General features: G+C 45.8%; 1 long non-coding RNA gene across 1 annotated transcript; it reads right to left on the reverse strand.

Moving 5' to 3' along the window:
* Positions 1-7,333: 7,333 nt before the first annotated feature.
* Positions 7,334-7,851, reverse strand: LOC113835484. Its single transcript, XR_003485073.2, has 2 exons — positions 7,698-7,851; positions 7,334-7,511 (listed from the first exon to the last, which is right to left on the reverse strand). It is a non-coding gene; the product is annotated as an uncharacterized LOC113835484 (long non-coding RNA).

Consider the following 7,851-nt stretch of genomic DNA (forward strand, 5'->3'; position numbering starts at 1 on the left):
AACAGTGCTGCCAAGAGCATCCATGTGCACATTTTTAATGTGGACACAAGTTTCCATCCCTCCTGCTGATTATATCCCTCAGAGTGGGACCGCTGAGTCACAGGGCAACTGTGTTTAGCCTTCTGGAGAAGGCCTGTCTGTTTTTTCCACAACAATTGCACTGTTTTACATTCCCACAGTCACATGTGACCACTCTATCCCCCTCACATCTTGATAGCACTTCTTTCCTTGTCTTTGCTCTCCCAGTGTCTATGCTCTGATCTATATTTCTCTAAGATGGTTAGTTGCTTTACACATGGCCATTAATAAACCTTTTGCAAAGCACAGTTTAGTTCTTTGTCCATTTTTTTCTTTATTGTTTCAAGACAGGGTCTCATTGTGTAATGCTGGCTGTCCTGGAATGCACTCTGTAGACCAGGCTGGCCTTGGAACACAGAGATTGGCCTGCCTCTGCCTTCTGAGTGTTGGGATTAAAGGTGTTGGCCACTAGGTGTTGGCCTTGTGCTTCTTTAATTTTTCAAGTGGCTCAAGCCACTTCAGTTTTTTTTTGTTGAATTATAAGGGCTCTTTATATATTCTGAACACTAGATTCTTTCCAGGCATGTAATTTACAAAACCTTTCTTAAATTTTGTGGATTTTGCTCATAGGGTCCTTTGGTTTTTTTTATTCAAGACAGGGTTTCTCTACGTAGCCCTGGCTGTCCTGGAATTCACTACAAAGACCAGGCTGACCTCGAACTTAGATCTGCCTACCTCTGCCTCCCAAATGCTGGAATTAAAGGTGTGCACCACCATGCCCAGCTAGATTTATTTATTGGTTTATGTGTAGATGTCATTGCAGTGCTCAATGAGACCAGAAGAGAGCATCAGGTTCCCTGGAACTGGAGTTCCAACTTGTGAGCCACTGTGTAGGTGCTGGGAACTAAACAGGGTCCTCTGGAAAAGCAGCCATTGGGTTTTTGTTTGTTTGTTTGTTTGATTGTTTGATCGATTTTGAGACAGTTTCTCTGCATAGCAGGGTAGGGCAGACCAAAATAGAAAAAGAAAAAAAAGAAAGGAAAAGAAAAGGAGACTGGTGAAAGTGGTTCTTTTGTTTTGTTTTTCCAGACAGGGTTTCTTTGTGTATCACTTCTGTCCAGGAACTAGCTCTGTAGACCAGGCTGGCTTTGAACTCAGAGATCTGTCTGCCTCTGCCTCCGGTGCTCTTAACCAAGGAGCCATCTCCCGAGCCCCTAGAATTTTGTTGTTTTGTTTTGTTTTGTTTTTTGTTTTTTCTTTTTTGAGATAGAGTTCCAGGCCGGTCTTGAACTTGAGGCAGTCCTGCCTCAACCTCCCCATTGCCTGGACGCTCATGAACCACCTCACTTGCCTTATGTAAGTAGATGTATTTATTATCTATTTAGAATGGGCCTCTAGTAACTGGATGGCCTGAAACTGTCTAGGTAGCCAAGGATAACTGAACTCCTCCTGCTTCCGCCTCCCAGTGCTGGTGTCAAAGGTGAGTGCAGCCATGCCTGACTGAGTGTGTAACCTGCATTCCTGAGCTCTGTGCTCCATAGCACATGTGCACTGAGGCACAGACTAGTTAAATACCGCTTTCAGCAACACAACCCAGCACAGGGCTGTGTACAAACCTGTCCACGACTAGACAAAGGGTTTAGTGGCAGAGGCTATGTGGTAAGCACAGTGTCCAGAAAAGAAAGAAAGAAAAAAGAAAACCTTATGTACATTAAAAGACACATCTTAAAGCAAAAAGGTGGTTGTCTTGGGTTATCTATGGGAGTTTTTGTCTTATTTTGGTTTTGGGTTTTTGGGGATAGGGTTTCTCTGCATAGCCCTGTCCTTGAACTCCCAGCAGTCCAGAGGCAGAGGCAGAGGGACCCAAGTTTCAAGCCAGCCTGATCTTGATCCTGCCACTCACTACTCAGAGATGAGAAAATAAGTCAGCCATCCACCCATTCCCCGTGTAGTTACCTGTAGTGCTAGCACTCAGGAGGTGGAATCAGGAAGATCAGGGTACAGTCACTAGCAGCAGTTGAGGTTATAGCTCAGTGGTAGAACACTTGACTAGCATGCACAAGGCCCTGGGTTCAGCTCCCAGCCCTTTAGTAGTAGGTAATAAAGAGCCAGTTTGTAACCTTGTTCTTTTTTCATAAGCATCCTGCTTAGATTCATCATTTTAGTAGGACACTAATTGCTGTCATTTATCATCGGGTGAAGAAAGATCGCAGTGCATGGAAATACTGGAACAAGACTGATGTGAATTCCTTCACTCTAACTTTTCCTTCTTCCAACAACTATTAGTACTGAAGATCTTAATAATAATAATAATAATAAATAACCGGTTGGGGCTCTGCCCAGAAAGAGCTGTAACACTCACACTAAAGCAGTTTGTTTTGTTTGCCCTTTCGATTGTGTTTACAGATGTTACAAGACCACTTCATTAGGAGGGTGTAATTTTCAGGCCACATCTGCTCTATGTCAATGCTGAGACGAATAGTCCATGGGTTTCCACTTTGCTTTGGCTCCAGAGCTTCAGTTCACAGTGTACTGACACTTTAAAATCCAGTGGAACCCACGCCTTTAATCCCCGCGTTCGGGAGGCAGGTGGATCTCTGAGTTTAAGACCAGCCTTGTCTACAGAGTGAGTTCCAGGAGAGACCCTGTCTCAAAAAAAAAAAAAAAAAAATCAAAACACAACAGTTTAACCCTTAGGAGAAGTTCATGAGAACTTTTTACTGAAATATGCACACCCGAGGTCAGCAGAATTCGAAGTTTAGCAATCTGAGTCTGATAGACTGAACATGTGTTGCTTTTGCAGAGGACATGGGTTTGATTCCAGAATGCATTTGGGGCTCATCGTTATCCTTAACTCAAGTTTCAGCGGCTCTCATGACCTCTTCTGACCTCCACAGGCCATGCAGACAAAACACTCGCATAAAATAAAAAAGTAAATCTAGGCAGTGGTGGCACAGGAGGCAGAGGCAGGCAGATCTCTATGAGTTCGAGACCAGCCTGGTCTACAGAGTGAGTTCCAGGACAGTCAGGGATACACAGAGAAACCCTGTCTCAAAAAACAAAAACCAAGCAATATAAAAGATGTCACTTTCAAGGTGTGGTGCATACACCTTTAATCTCAGTACTTAGGAGGAAGAGGCAGGTAGATCTCACTGTAGTGAGGGCTACACCTTGCTTCAAAAAGAAAAAAAGGAAAGATAGGAATGTTTCATTGTTTGGCTTTTGCATCTTAGTTACTGTCTTTCACCATAGTCAGTTCTCTTGTAATCCTATTTCGGTTTATTCACTGGATATAGACTGGACAGATTGGAGGTCCAGTGGACTGGAGACTGGGGTCAGGAAAGAGGAAGTAGCTGGAGTCTGAGAAGTAAGGAATAATGAAGTGTGGTGTAGGGGTGAAGGAGGGGGCCATGGGCCATAGCAGTGGACTCTGGCTGGATCAGAGCTGCCTCTAATTACAGTCTGTCCCTTGTACAGGTGTTCCTCAGAGCAGCTGAAAACCCTAAGTGCTGCCTTGCCAGTCAGTCCCTTCCATGAGAAGAAAGGTTGGAAAGGTGATGTCATTTATTCCCCTGCCATTGTTCAGGCAAATTCTTTGTCCCACTGGTGGGACAACTAACCCTGCCAGAGACACTTAGAGGAGCCAAACTGTGTTTCCCCCATGTAGGAAAGACATCTGAGAAACATCTGGGAGAGATGTTTGCCCTTGGGGTGCTGCTGGGCATGTGGAAATGGCCTGGGGTGTACAGACTTCCTCCACTGTGGTTCCTCCATGGCACCGTGTTCTGTCACATGACTTACCTAACTCTCAGGTTGGGAGAGGCAGCTTGACAGTTAAGAGCACTTGTTGCTTTTGCAGAGGACCTGGGTTCAGTTCTCAGCACCCACATAGTGGTGCAAAACAGGCTATAATTCCAGTTCTGGTGGATCTAACGGCCTCTTCTGTCATCGTTGGACACCGGACAGGTACACAGATATGCATGCAGGGGCTCACACATACATTACAAAAAAAAAGCTGGTGTATTGGCACACACCTTTAATCTCATACATGGGAGGCAGAGGCAGGTGGATGTGTCAGTTTGACACTAACTTGGTCTACACAGTGAATCCTAAGCTAGCCAGGTAGCCAGGGTTACATTGTGAGACTGTGTGTGTGTGTGTGTGTGTGTGTGTGTGTGTGTGTGTGTGTGTGTATTTAAAGCCCAAGATAATTTTGGCTCTGAATCTTCAACATTTTAACTCTCCACAGTTACGGAGACCTGATCAATGAACTAGCCCAGCTCTGCAAAACTGTAAATGTAGATGTGGCTTTTTACTGGGAACTCCGTTCACACCAGCCCTCTTTGCACTTTGGTGTTGTTGTTTGGGACAGCCTCTCACTGTGTAGCCTTGGCTAGCTAGGAACTTATAGCTAGGCTTTTTCTTTTCTTGCTTTCTTTTTTAAAGATTTATTATGTTTACAGTGTTCTGCCTGCATGTATGCCTGCAGGCCAGAAGAGGGCACCAGATCTCATTATAGATAGTTGTGAGCCACCTTGTGGTTGCTGGGAATTGAACTCGGGACCTCTGAAAGAGCAACCAGTGCTCTTAACGTACCAGCAATCTCTCCAGCCCCGTTAACCAGGCTTTTATTTACTTACTTATTTTAAAACTGTTTATTTTTGCAAGGGATGGTAGCAGACATCTTCAGTCCCAGCACTTGAGAGGCAAAGATCTCTGAGTTCCAGGTCAGCCAGACTTTCAAGTCACCTTGTCTCCAAAATAAAATCTTGTCCCCTGGGAGAGCAGCAAAGGTTCTTAACTACTGAGCCTTCTCTCAAGCCACTGCTTTAAAAAAAAAATGGTACAGAGTTCCATGTAGATATCCAGACTGCCGTGATGTCAGTCTGTAGTTGAGGCTTGCCTGGGATTGTACGCCTGCACCACCTGGTCTTCTCCTTGAACAATAGATCTCCAAGTTTGTTGAAATTTTTTAAACAAAACATTACCAAATGTCACCCAGAGGACAAAAACATCCTAAGTGGAGGACCAGCACTCTGTAGCAAGACTGCTTAATGTATAGTGTCATAGGACTGGTGGTGTCGAAAAACCACTTCAAGCCAGCTGGACCCACATGGTGGACCAAGATGACCAGCAGCTTTCCTCTGTTTAATTACAAAAGGTTTCTCCATGTCATGAACCTGGTAAATTTCCCTGACCCTATCATGCACTTGCACCACAATCCACCTGAAAACTTGGCGCAAGCCTGTAAGCCATGGAGAGGTGGAGGCAGGAGGATCAGGAGTTTATAGTCCGCTTCAGCTCCATAGTGAGTTATAGGCTAACCTGTGCTAAACTCCATACTTTGTTCTGAATTCTTTCTCTGATGTCGAAGAGCCCCAGGGATTGGATAATGGTCTTAGTTTGGTCACAAAGGGACCTATCCATACCGTTTCACATCTGTTCCCAGCTCTCTGATCTTCACCACCTCACCAAAACAGCCATTGCCAAGGGAAGTGATGCTAAGTCCCCCCGCTGCTCTGATTTCCCCCGACTTGGCCTCGCCTCGGACCAGCTCCCACAGCACCACCCTCTCTTTTCTCCCCACTTCATTGGCCACCCATCCCTTCTCAGTCTCAGGTCTGGCTTCTCCCATTTCCTCAGCTCCCACAGGCCTCATACCCTCCAGCCAGGCCCGGCAGGCGAGCCGGTTGTTATTGATGACTTCCTGGCTCTCTGGGTTTGTTTGTGTCTTGATACTTCACATAAGTGCAGTTGGAGTTTGCCAGCACTTTCCATCTGGCTTCCTTCACCTAGGGGAATTTTATTTTTAGGATGATATTTTTGAGAGCCATTTTTCTTATTTCGTGATCAGTTTTTTTTTTCCCCCACTTTTCCCTCAGCAGTGTTACATTGTATGAATGTCTCCATTTGACGCTTCATGGGTTGCACAATACTCATTTCCATTATCTGGTTACTGTTAAGATTTGTTATATGCCAGGTGGTGCAGGTACAAGCCTTTAATGCCCCACACTTGGGAAGCAGGGGCAGGTGGATCTCTGTGAGTTCAAGGCCAACCTGGTCTATAGAGCAAGTTCCAGGACAGACTTCCAAGCTACACAGAGAGACCCTGTCTTGGAAAACAAACAAGCAAAAAGTGATTAGGACTCAGTAGTTGATAAAGTACTTCCTATGAGTCTTAGTTACTATTTTTTGCTGTGCAGGGACACAATGGCCAAGGCAACTTATAAAATAATGCAGTTAATTGGGGTTTGCTTAAAGTTTCAGAGGGTTAGTCTATGATCACCATGATGGGAAGCAGGGTGGTGAGAAGGCAGGGCTGAGAGCTTACACCTCAGAGAGGCAGAGAGCAAATGAGAGTAGACCTGGTGTGGGCTTTTGAGACCTCAAAGTTCACCCCCCCAGTAACACACCTCCTCCAACAAGGCCATTGCTCCTGATCCTTCCTAAACAGCTCACTAACTGGGCACCAAACATTCAAATATAGGAGCCTATGGGGGCCATTCCCATTCAAATTGCCACACCATGCAAGCACAAGAATGTGGGTTCTAATCCAGCATCCATGTAAATAAGCAAGGAATAATGGTTCAGGCTTGTGATCCCAGCACTGGGAAGGTAGAGGTATGAGCATGGGTAGCGAGTATGCGCGCACCCACAGACAGACAGACAGACAGACAGACAGACAGACACACACACACACACCTAATAACAAAAATAAATCTTTTAAAAAGTCCCACATCTCACTGGGCATTGGTGGCGCACGCCTTTAGTGCCAGCACTCAGGAGGTAGAGGCAGGTGGATCTCTGTGAGTTCGAGGCCAGCCTGGTCTCCAGAGCGAATGCCAGGATAGGCTCCAAAGCTACACAGAGAAACCCTGTCTCAAACAAACAAACAAACAAACAAACAAACAAAAAACAAAGTCGCACATCTCAAATTGAAGCAAACAGCTTCAGTTTAAAATTTTGTTATTTGCATTTGTGGAGTTGAGAGGTGCGTGCTGTGCCTGTGTGGAGATCAGAGGACACTCGAAGGAGTCAGTTAATTTTCTCCTTCCTCAAATGACCTAATTTTTTTTTTTTTTTTTTGCGGGACAGGGTTTCTCTGTGTAGATTTGGAGCCTATCCTGGCACTCGCTCTGTAGACCAGGCTGGCCTTGAACTCACAGAGATCTGCCTGCCTCTGCCTCCCGAGTGCTGGGATTAAAGGCATGCGCTACCACAATGGCCAAACCTGTGCCTTTACTCTCAGGTCGCCCAGCTTCGGTTTCAACATTTTAAAATTCTGGTTTCTCCATTGGCAAAGAGAGACTGACAATTCCAAGGTTTTACTTTTAATGTTTTTGAGTATCATCGTGCGTGCCTGAGTGTACGTCTGCTCACCACAAGCACGCAGGTGCCCATGGAAGCAGGGGAAGGAGTCGGATGTCCTGGAGCTGGGCCCACAGGATGACCGTGGACCTCCAGGAGGGTGCTGGAAACTGAATTTGTGTTCTCTGCAAAAGGAGAAAGCAGTTTTAACCCGAGTCGGCTGTCAACTTTAAGGGAATGACTTAAGCGTCGCGGTTTTTGAACATGCAATCCAATAACGAACTCGCAAAGTCTCAAGTCGTCAACTATGGGGTTATCAGCTCACTCCCGTACCTATCCTTTATCCCCTCCGATCTACCGGCTCACTTTACCTGCTAAACCATGCCTTGAACCACGCAATCTACCCACGGTGACAGGAATACAAACCCCCAGACGAGGGGGCGTGGCACCTTCACGTGGCGCGCACGCGTAGTTGTAAAAAGTCGGCCCTTGGGCGCCTGATTCAAAAATTCAATTGTAACTGTC

Source organism: Cricetulus griseus, chromosome 4 (genome assembly GCF_003668045.3).
Source record: "Cricetulus griseus strain 17A/GY chromosome 4, alternate assembly CriGri-PICRH-1.0, whole genome shotgun sequence".
Lineage (NCBI taxonomy): Eukaryota > Metazoa > Chordata > Mammalia > Rodentia > Cricetidae > Cricetulus > Cricetulus griseus.